Here is a 10,746-nt window from a genome sequence, read left to right as displayed (position 1 = left end):
AATTACAGTGCTTATAAAAAAATCCAGCATACTTTTTAAGGTTTAAACCCCTATAATAAATCTGAAAATTTCATTAAAACCAATTAAAACCTTCTGTAGATATGGATAATCAACCCTTTTTATTAAAACACAAAAGTAGTGCTTAAATAGAAATTCCAGCAAAATCTAATTAAAAGCTTATCAAAACTCCATAAAGATACAATCTTTATGTTTTATTATCACGTACTTACAATTAATGGGTATATAAAACCCCCAAATTAATTGCAAGTTAGAACCCTAAAAATCAACACTTTTTATAATTAAAACCTTAACTTTTAATACTTTATAAAATCTGAAAATAAAACACTTTATAATCTAAAATTTACAATCTTTAATCATCAAAACATAATTAGAAAACGTACTAATAATCATGTTTAGACAATTACTATCAATACTCAAAATATATAATTATATAAACAATAATTTAAAACAAGGAGGAGGAAAGACCTCCACGGTGGTTGGCCGGACTGCCGCCAGCAGGAGTTGGTTGGACGGTTAGAGGTCCACCGGTGGTGACGTGGTGGCTTCGTGAGGTGGCCGCAAGGTGGGTTGCGTGACTTGCGTAGGAAATTCACGCATGAAGTCTCAACCGCAAAAGTAAAGAAAGAAAAATAAGAAAGGAGGAAAGAAAAAGAAAAGAAAGAAAAATAAAGGAAAAAAAAGAAAAAGAAAAAAAAAGAAAAAGAAAAAGAGAAGAAAATAATACTTACTCCAATATGATTCTTGAGCCTTATTGTTTGGGAAAATTTTGGGGTTTTGAGAGGTATTTATAGAGTAGAGAATAGGGTTTAAGTTTGGGCTCAATAAATAAATGGGCTTGAGTTATGAAATATTTGACCCACAAGGGTTCAAATAAAGGGTTGGGCTTAATTAAATGACATGGGTTATTCCGATAAAAGCATGTAGGACTAGTTTACATACGATATTTTAAACAAGACCCAATAATTAGTAAACGTTTGGCCCAAAATATATTTTACTTTATAAAACCTTATAGATAAAATACTTTAACCCTTTAAAATATTTAATTAAAAGGCTTAAGCCCTTAAAAATATATTTTATTAATACTTAAATACTTCATATAAATACATAAAAAGTACGGAGTATTACAGTGGGGCTGCGATGGGTGGTGATGGGGCTATAATAGGTGATGGTAGGGGTCGTTGATGGGGTTTGACTCGCAGGTGGGGTTCGGTGGGTGGCCTGGGGTATGTTGGTGGGTGGTGGGTCGCGACTCATGAGGGCTGGGTTTTGGTGGTGTGATAATATAAAACTAACGATAATAACTAATGGCAACTTAACGGCAGGGTTACATCGTACACACTAAAGGTACCTTGGGGTTACAACGTGGAATTTTGAAAATGGGTGGACACGGCTTGAAAAAGTGAATACCTTAGGAGAAAGGATCTCAAGTCACAAAGGCCCCCCTTTTCTATTCATCCATTCTACTCCACTAGAGAGAGAAAGTACGGGAGAAAGGCTCTCAAGTCACAAAGGCCCTCCTTTTCTATTCGTCCATTCTACTCCACCGACATTGCTACTTTGCCAAACTTTAATTCCTCAAATTCATTTGCCTATTTTTTTGTCTTTTCCCCTTCATCAACTTGCATCTCTTCAATTCCTACAGAAAGGAGTTCTTAAAACTCACAGATGACACCTTTAACCTCGATCTTACCGACACATCTCTGCTGAATTCCAAATGAGTTATCTCTACCCTCTTTTAATTTTATTTTGGTTTTTAATTACCTCTCTGATCATTAACTACCGCTTATTAATAAGCTATGTGTAAAGCTATTTTTAAGGGAGGAGTCATATATTTTTCTCCGTGTCAATTGCAGATTTATTTGCATGTATACAATAATTATTTTGTTGACTCGTGTCTTCAGTATTTTCTCGGTTTATGCTTTTTCTTTATTGAGTAATATATGTATCTTAGAATGTATGTGTTCTTATCATCTTCTTCTGCCCTTTTTACATACCCAATTTTCAATTGCTTAATGTCATCAATCCCTAGCTCTCATTCCACTTATATCGATCGTATGTGTCACAAGATTTCCGTCTTCCAGTCACCCTATTGGCTCCAAATTACCAGAGAGTGAGATTCTTCTTATCCCTAGTAATGATTTTGGAAATAACCCTTGTGCCACTATCCCTTCATCCTCCTCTATGGAATTTCAGTGTAAGGATAATGCTATTATTACCCATTCTGCAACTAATGATCCAACTATCGATGATCAACTTTTGTCTCCCATTAGAAAATTCCCTCCTGTAATGAATTGCAATCTTCTCTTGACCCTCATATGCTTCAATTATTAGAAGAGCGTTATCTGGTGGGAAAACCTTTTGGTGATTCTATTCCCCTCCGTGTTATGGTTTCTAAGCTTAAGAAAGATTGGTCTTTTTTAAAAGAAGAGTTCTCTGTGGCAGAAATGGGTCGTGACTGATTTCTTATAAAGTTTTATAATGCTCAAAATCAGAAAAGGATGATGTTTAGAACAGGAGGCCTTGGTTTGTGCAAGGTCTTAATTTTGTTCTCAACTCTTGGGTTCGAGGATTCTGTCCTTACACTACTGATATTAACACCATTGATCAATGGGCCGGGTTCGTATCTATTTGCTTCCTCTTGAATTCTAGTCTTTTGATTTCTTAGCTAATATCTTAAAGCCTGGTTTTAATTTCATCAAGTTAGATGAGTTTACTCTTTCCCAAACCAAAGTGCATTTTGCTCGTGTTTGTGTCAACATTTCTACTAAAAGGCCCCTTCTAGGCTATTTATGGATTTCCTTGCCAGGGAATTTAATTGAAATTCATATTAACTATGAAGGTATGAATGAAGTATGTCCACTATGTGGTTCTTCTACTCAATCTCTTGCTGCTTGCCCATGTCGTATTCAATCTGACCTTCATCTTATTGTTGAGCGTCGTCACTCTAGTAACCTCAACTCCCCTGTTGCAAAGTCATCGGAAAATCCTTTGACACATGATGATCGTGGTAAATGGATCAAGGTTACGCTCAAAACACGCTTTAAAAATCTAACTGCTGCACCCCCTAATAAGAAGATTCATTCCCGGAAAAACATCATTGTTCCTTGTAACGAACCTACTATAGGTAAACCTCCTGGCCCAATTATCAATTGACAGGATAAAGTCGTATCTCCTAATAAAAATAATTACCTAAGTCCTCTAACTAAAGCAGATAGAGAAGTAGGGTCGAATCCACAGGGAAACAAGTCTTGCTATTCCTAATTAATTAAAATAATCTAAATTATAAAGTAACCAAATTGTTGTTGTGAAAGGAATTAAACTAAAGAGAATAAAAGTAGGGAGAAATCAATTAATAAAAGCCTAGGGCATAGGTTCACCAATAAATAATATTCTAGGGTAAAACACAATAATCAATCATCAATGCATTAATTAATCTGATCATAAAGAGCTTTCGCTATGTATTACAATCACATAATTAATCTACCGGTATTAAATCGCATCTCTCGAATCTTGACTTAACCATTTAAAAATTAACATGCCTATGGAAACTAAGCCTAAACATCAATTCTCATATCTCGAATCTCGAATCAATATTTCTTAACTCATACAATTAAACTAGGCCTAATCTAATTGCATAACATTAAATCAATCAATAGGAAATTAATCAAGCATTGACAACCAAGAATAATAAATTACCCTTTCATATTATTTATGGATCCCCATAAACCCTAGAAATACACTACTTAAAATCTAAACTAAGTAAAGCAATTAAACAAGACATGATGAATCAAAGCATTTAAATTACTGAAAATAAAAGGGGAAGAAATCGTACCAAAGTAAACGGAATTAATGAATTACATAAACCAAGAGTGTAGAGAGAGACAAGAGAAATAAACTAAATCTTAAACAAAAATATGAGAAATTAAATTAAGGAAAGCGTACTAAACTCTTTTAATAAAAGTGTATTTATACTAAGCTCCAAAATCCTAAGTAAAAACAAGCTAAAAACAATGCTAAACATCTTCAAAAACACGCGCCCGGTTGGGCGCCATCTCGCCCGTCTGGGCTTGCCTTTTTTTCTCGGGGAATGCTTCTCTAGCGCTCAGTCAGGTGCAAGACAAGGCAAAAGAAACCTTTCTCTCTTTAGCCTCGCCCGGCCGGCGCACCTCAGGGCGAGCCGCTCTCGAATCGGGCGAGTTCCTTAGGCAACACTTGGACTTTGTTTGGGCCACTATTCTTAGCCCAAACTCGTATTTCCTCCTTGTGTCTTGAATATTCGGTCCATTGCCTCGGTTTCTTCTATGCCAAGCCCTTAATCATCGGTTTGATGATTCTAACCGGCCCTAGGCTATGAAAGACGCTCGTGTTTCTCTAATGTTCGTAGACGCTTGTGGTGGTGGCTGGGATAGTTTTAGGTTTTAATTTTTTTTTAAAAAAATTTCTTTTCTTTTTTTTTGAACAAATAAAATGGTGACACGTGTCACCGTGGATCACACTTAACGGATTCCTAAACGGAATCAGTTAAGTGGTGGTACTACCCATTTTTTTGGAAATTTGTCTGGTGTTAAAATAATTTTTTTATGGGGGAGTTAAAAACCATTTTCGGGTTTTTGAATTGTGAGGTGTTAAAACCTAAAATTTCTTAAGTTAAACTAATATTTCCATTATTTAACCTAAAGTGAATATTCGAACCATTATATGTTTGATCAACATGCAAAAGAGGAAAGAAATTCACAAGTCAATTCACGATAAGCTGGATAGTGCATATCAATGAAATTTCGCATGCCTATATCATTCAAAACCTTTTAACTTGCTCAAATAACCCTAAATATTCAAGAGTGTCTCGGTGTAACCACCGAGAAGGAATTAACTCACGCTCGTAGAGGTTGATGAGTTGGTTTCTTTGAGTCGTGGTCGTGATCTTGATACTAAGCCATGCTTCTAATTGCAATTCCAAGTTTTATGCTTGGCTTGAACCCGAACCGCGTCCACCTTGTGCTCTTGCCTTCTTAGTAGTCATGATTGAAAATGGGTTTAGAAAAAATTCGTTCAAAAGTGAACAAAAGTGGTACAAAATTATAGAGGATGAAGAGAGGAGAAGAAATATGTAAAAATTTTTGGAATTGGGTAAGAAATGGAGAGGAGATCTTAGAGAAAAGGTAGAGAGTTTGAAGGTTTTAGAGAGAGAAAGTATGGAGGAAAGAGGAAATAAGGGGAAAAGATAAAAGAAGGAAGAAGAAAGAAAAGAGGGATCTCGGGGAGGTTTTTGCACGCCCGGTCGACGCCCCTTTGCCCGATCAGGCGATCTAGGTGAATTTATGATTCCTAGGCTCGCGCGCCGGTATGGCGATGTTTTACCCGATCGGGCGATTTTCCAACTCTGTACTCCTCAATTCTCGCGCCCGGTCGGGCGCGCCTCGCCCGGTGGGGCGAAATCGTCTTCGAATTTTACCCTCATGCTCGCACCCCAGTCGGGCGAATATCTTCAATTGTCGAGCCTTCTTCTCGTGTCGGTCGGACAGGGCTTTGCCCAGTCGGGCAAATTTCTTCCTTTTTCAAACCTCTCTCTCGCCCCCGCTCGGGCGGTGCTTCGCCCGGTCGATCGCGCTACGACACTTAAGGTCCGAAGTTTCTACTCTTTTCTTCAAATTTGGCTAACTCTTTGTCTCCAAACTGTGCAAAATACTCAAAAACACATCAAATTCCCTCCTCTCTCATCTCACAAGATAAAAAAGGGAAAAATTTACTCTAAAAGCATGAAAAAACGGGTTACATCCCACAAAGCGCTGGTTTGTCTAGGTGGCCCGCATGACCTTCTTACTATACGTAGCCTCTTCGTGGCACAACTTTAGTCTTTGACCATTTACCTTGAACTTACCACCATGTTCATCATATAGTTCCACATAGTCGAATTTGTTTGCCCTCTTCACAGTAAAAGGACCCGACCACCTTGACTTCAACTTTCCTAGGAAAAAGTCTAGAATTGAACAACAAAACTTTGTTACCCTCTTTGAATTCTCTTGGAAGGATCATCTTGTCGTGCCATTTCTTGGTCCTCTCCTTGTAGACGCGTGCATTATCATAGGCCATCAACCTAAACTCATCTAGTTGGTTAAGTTGTAGAAGCTTTTTCACTCCCGCTAACTTAGCATCCAGATTGAGTTCTTTGATTGAGTTCTATAATTCCACTGGAGGTGAGGTGACATGATTTCCCATACACAAGTCTATCGGGGGAAGTTCCAATGGGGGTCTTGAATGCGATTCTATACGCCCATAAGGTATCATCCAACTTATCACTCCAATCCTTCCTAGACTTTGCTACCACCTTCTATAGAATAGCCTTAATCTCACGGTTAGAAACCTTAACTTGGCCACTAGTTTGGGGATGGTAAGATAAACCCGTCCTATGGTAAACACCATACTTTTTAAGAAGGGTATATAACTTCCGCTCATGAAAGTGAGATCCTCCATCACTGATAACGACTTTAGGGACTCCAAATCTAGGAAAGATGGTTTCTTGAAAAGCTTGTGGACCACCTTCACATCATTGGTAGGTGTGGCAATGACTTCAACCCACTTAGATACATAGTTAATGACGACAAGGATATAACGATTCCCTTTTGAAGAGGGAAAAGGTCCCATGTAATCAACACCCCAAACATAAAAAATTTCAACTTCCAAAATACCAGTTTGAGGCATCTCATGCCACCGCGAGATGTTGTCAGTCCTCTAGCAATAGTCACATGAGCAAAAGAGTGAGCATCCTTGAACATGGTAGGCCAATAGAAACCAGACTCATTAATATTTGCAACCGTCTTGGTGGGACCATGGTGTCCTCCATAAGATGAGTTGTGGAAACTAGTAAGAACACCGTGAACTTCTCATTCAAGACACACCAGTGAAATAATCCATCTGCACACTCATGAAACAAAAAAGAATGATCCCAAAAATAATGTTTAACATCATAAAGGAACTTCTTTTTTCTGTTGGTAGGACAAATTAGGAGGTAGAGTACCGCCCACCAAATAATTAGCATAGTCGGCATACCAAGGGAGTTACTCTACAACTGCATACTAGTGGTCATCAGGGAAAGAATCTTATATAGGAAGAGATCCTTACCCTCATCATACTTGATTCTCGACAAGTGATTTGTAACAACATCCTCTGCTCCTTTTTTATCTTTAATTCCTACATTAAAATCTTGGAGCAAGAGAACCCAATGGAGGAGCCTAGGCTTTGTTTCCGCCTTGGATATTAAATATGTCAAAGCTGCATGATCAGTAAAAATAATAACATTAGAATTAACTAGAAAAGATCTAAATTTTTCTAAAGCATAAATCGCAGCAAGAAACTCCTTCTCCGTGGTGGCATAACTGACTTGGGCTTCATCCAAGTTTTCCTTTCATAATAAATAGCATGAAAAACTTTTTTCTTTCTTTGTACTAACAGGGCTCCTAATGCAAAATCACTAGCGTCGCACATAATCTCGAAAGGGAGATTCCAATCAGGAGCACATATGATGGGCGCTGATATCAAAGCCTGTTTAATCCTGTTAAAAACCTCAAGACACTCGTTAGTAAAATCAAATGGGGCATCCTTGAGTAAAAGCTGAGTTAGTGGTATAGCAATTTTAGAAAAATCTTTGATAAAGCGACGATAGAACCCTGCATGACCTAAGAAACTTCTAACCCCCTTAACATTAACTGGTGGAGGTAATTGCTCAATCACAAAAATCATAGCTTTATCTACCTGTATACCCTTATCAAATACAATATGACCGAGAGCCATTCCCTTTGTCACCATAAAGTGACACTTCTCCCAATTTGAAACCAAATTGCATTCTTCACATCTTTTCAAAATTTTAGCAATTAGATTAACGAGACATGCATCAAATGAAAACCCGAACATACTAAAATCATCCATAAAGACTTCCATGATAGACTCTATGAAATTAGAAAAAATACTCATCATACAACGTTGAAAAATAGTAGGGGCATTACATAAACCAAAGGGCATTCTACGATATGCAAAAGTACCATAAGGGCATGTAAATGTAGTCTTTTCCTGATCATCAGGGTGAATTAGAATTTGGAAAAATCCTGAGTACCCATCCAAATAACAAAAGAACTTATGATTAGCTAACCTTTCAAGCATTTGATCATAAAAAGGGAGAGAGAAGTGATCTTTCTTAGTGGCGATATTTAATCTACGGTAAGCAATGCACATACGCCACGACAGATTTAGGAGCGCCTAGGTTAAAATTAAAGCTGCCGTGGAAAATGTCGTGCGCATCTCATATAGTTGTGCTTGGCAGTCGCACAAAACTTATTCAGTTGCGCGTGACACTCCGTGCAACTTCTAGAGATGCGCTTGCGAAAGATTCAGAATTTCGAAAATTTGGAAAATCGAATCTTACCATAGAGCTGCGCGCAAGACAAATAGCTGCGCGCGATATCCGCGCGCGACCTATTCACTTGCGCGCGACACCTGCTGTAATACCCCTCATGATTGCTTTAAAGGAGTTTGATATACTACTCATATCAACAAAGGAAGATGCTTAGATGCACCTTGTTGATATGAGTAGTATATCAAACTCCTTTAAAGCAATCATGAGGGGTATTACATACACCCCCACTTGAGAACGGCAACGCCCTCGTTGCGCCTGGAAAGCTAGGGACTCCAGTATTACGCCTAATGGCAACTAGGTAGCCAAAGTTTTACATCCAGTCTAGCTATGGCCATATGGCCCCAGAATTCTCCCCCGCTAGGCGACTCATAGGATTAATTATCCACGGTCAGCACGCGATCGCAAGGCTGCTCTGATACCATTTGTAACACCCCGACCCCAAACAAATTAGGGAGGGGCCTATTGTCACGAAATGCGCATCGAGGGCCAACAACTGTCCCCACAAACCAACACGAGTCGTTCTGGCGCATTTTGTCCTCACTCATGCGCACCCTAAGAAAACTTCCCAGGAGGTCACCCTTCCCAAGACTACTCCCAGCTAAGCACGCTTAACTATGGAGTAATTCCTACGTTAATTGATATGTATAAATAAAATCAACTAACATAGATTTAGGTATCGCGTTGCATATATTGTTTGGTGATGAAATTGTGTCAAAGGAAGAGCTAGTAGAGGCCGCACTACGGCTAGGATCGCGATTCCTCTCTAAAGGGAACGCTATCTTGGTACCCTCGCTCTCGAACTCATTTTTTGTTTATAGACCAATTTGGGCATGGGTAAACTTATGATTCATGCTAAATATCCCTTTAACTCTACTTGGGAGAAAGGCATGAACGAGGTTATGGGTTTTCCTAAAACTCATTGGCGACTCCTACTCGTTTCTTACAAAAAAGCGTGTATGGTAGAATCATTTCTAATTCAAGGTCTCCCCAATAGTCAGGAATTCAAATCCTAATAAACCCTAACAAGTGTAAAGTCCTAGGCTTTAAAGGGCCATGGGAACTTAAGGAGAAAGATCCCCTATGATAGGAACACCCTCCTTACAGGTACCCAGTTCTTAGATACGATTATTTGAGTACCATCCTCCAAAGGTTTAGTGGTGATTTTAAAAAATCCCGGCACCATTATTTGCCCCCAAGCCTTAGACGGAATGCGAGGAAGGGTGCACTTCTTTCTAAGAAAATCCGGATATTTATTGTTCCGGCGTAGGAATCGGTTATGGCCCAAAGTGGGCGAAGAGATCAGATAGAACTTCTCCTTCCAGCCGGTCCACTTGGACAGCTTGTCCAATGTCATCATATATTGCAAATGTGTGGTTAGTGTGCACCATGCTACCCATTCGCCTAGAGCCCGGCTCATGTAATGCATATGACCAAAGGCCTCAAAGTTAGGTTCAATGTTTTGGAACTCATAAGCGGCAATGTAACATAGGATGTTAATCCATGAATTTGGGGTGAGTTGTCAAATGCCTAACTCATACCCCTTCAAAATTCTTTTTATTCCTCTATGAAAAGGGAAGCGAAGACCGGCTCTAATCACGGCCCCATAACAACCGAAATAATTATCGGCGTGTTCAATGTCATCGTCCCAAGCAACTGTCGCCTCCTCAGACGGTACTTCTATATGCCAGCCGTCTCCTATGGGATACTTGTCCCGGAAATATTGGAAGCTACCATTCAAGGTAGCGATGTCCTTGTAGCGATGTCCTTAGGGGACATACCTGCCTCTGTAGGGTTTGTCAAAGATGGCCCCCTAGCCGGCTGTTGATAGTCAACAGCAATATCTTATTGTTCAGAGCTCGAAGCCTCTGAGCCGTATCTTTCAGCGACCTCCTCGTCGTCTGACTTCTCATCGGAATTATTATGAGTAGAGGCAGACTCCTCACCGTCTGACTCCCTTAGGATTCCATCACTTGGAGTGGTATGGGTGCCACCCGGAGAAGACCCCGCCTGCCGATTAGATCCCTCGTACTCCTCAACCGGAGTAACTTCATCGGCGGGCACTTCCTGAGCGCTCCGTGTACATGTCCTTGGCTTAATAGCCATTTGTTTTAACTTGGCATTGTATCCTGCATAGACACAGAGACGGAGGGATTCGGGGATGAGCAAAGCACATCCAAATATCCTAAAAATGCACCCCCTGTTCTAGAATCAGCCGTACCAGGAGACCGGCTGAATGACCTAGGCAGTGCTGTGAGCGTCGATGGAGAGTCCATTTTATTTGAAAAAGTATATATACAAACGAAAAAATGCAAAAAGTT

Source organism: Chenopodium album, chromosome 22, assembly GCF_948465745.1.
Source record: "Chenopodium album chromosome 22, dcCheAlbu1.1, whole genome shotgun sequence".
Classification (NCBI taxonomy): domain Eukaryota; kingdom Viridiplantae; phylum Streptophyta; class Magnoliopsida; order Caryophyllales; family Amaranthaceae; genus Chenopodium; species Chenopodium album.
Note: the sequence above shows the minus strand (reverse complement) of the source record.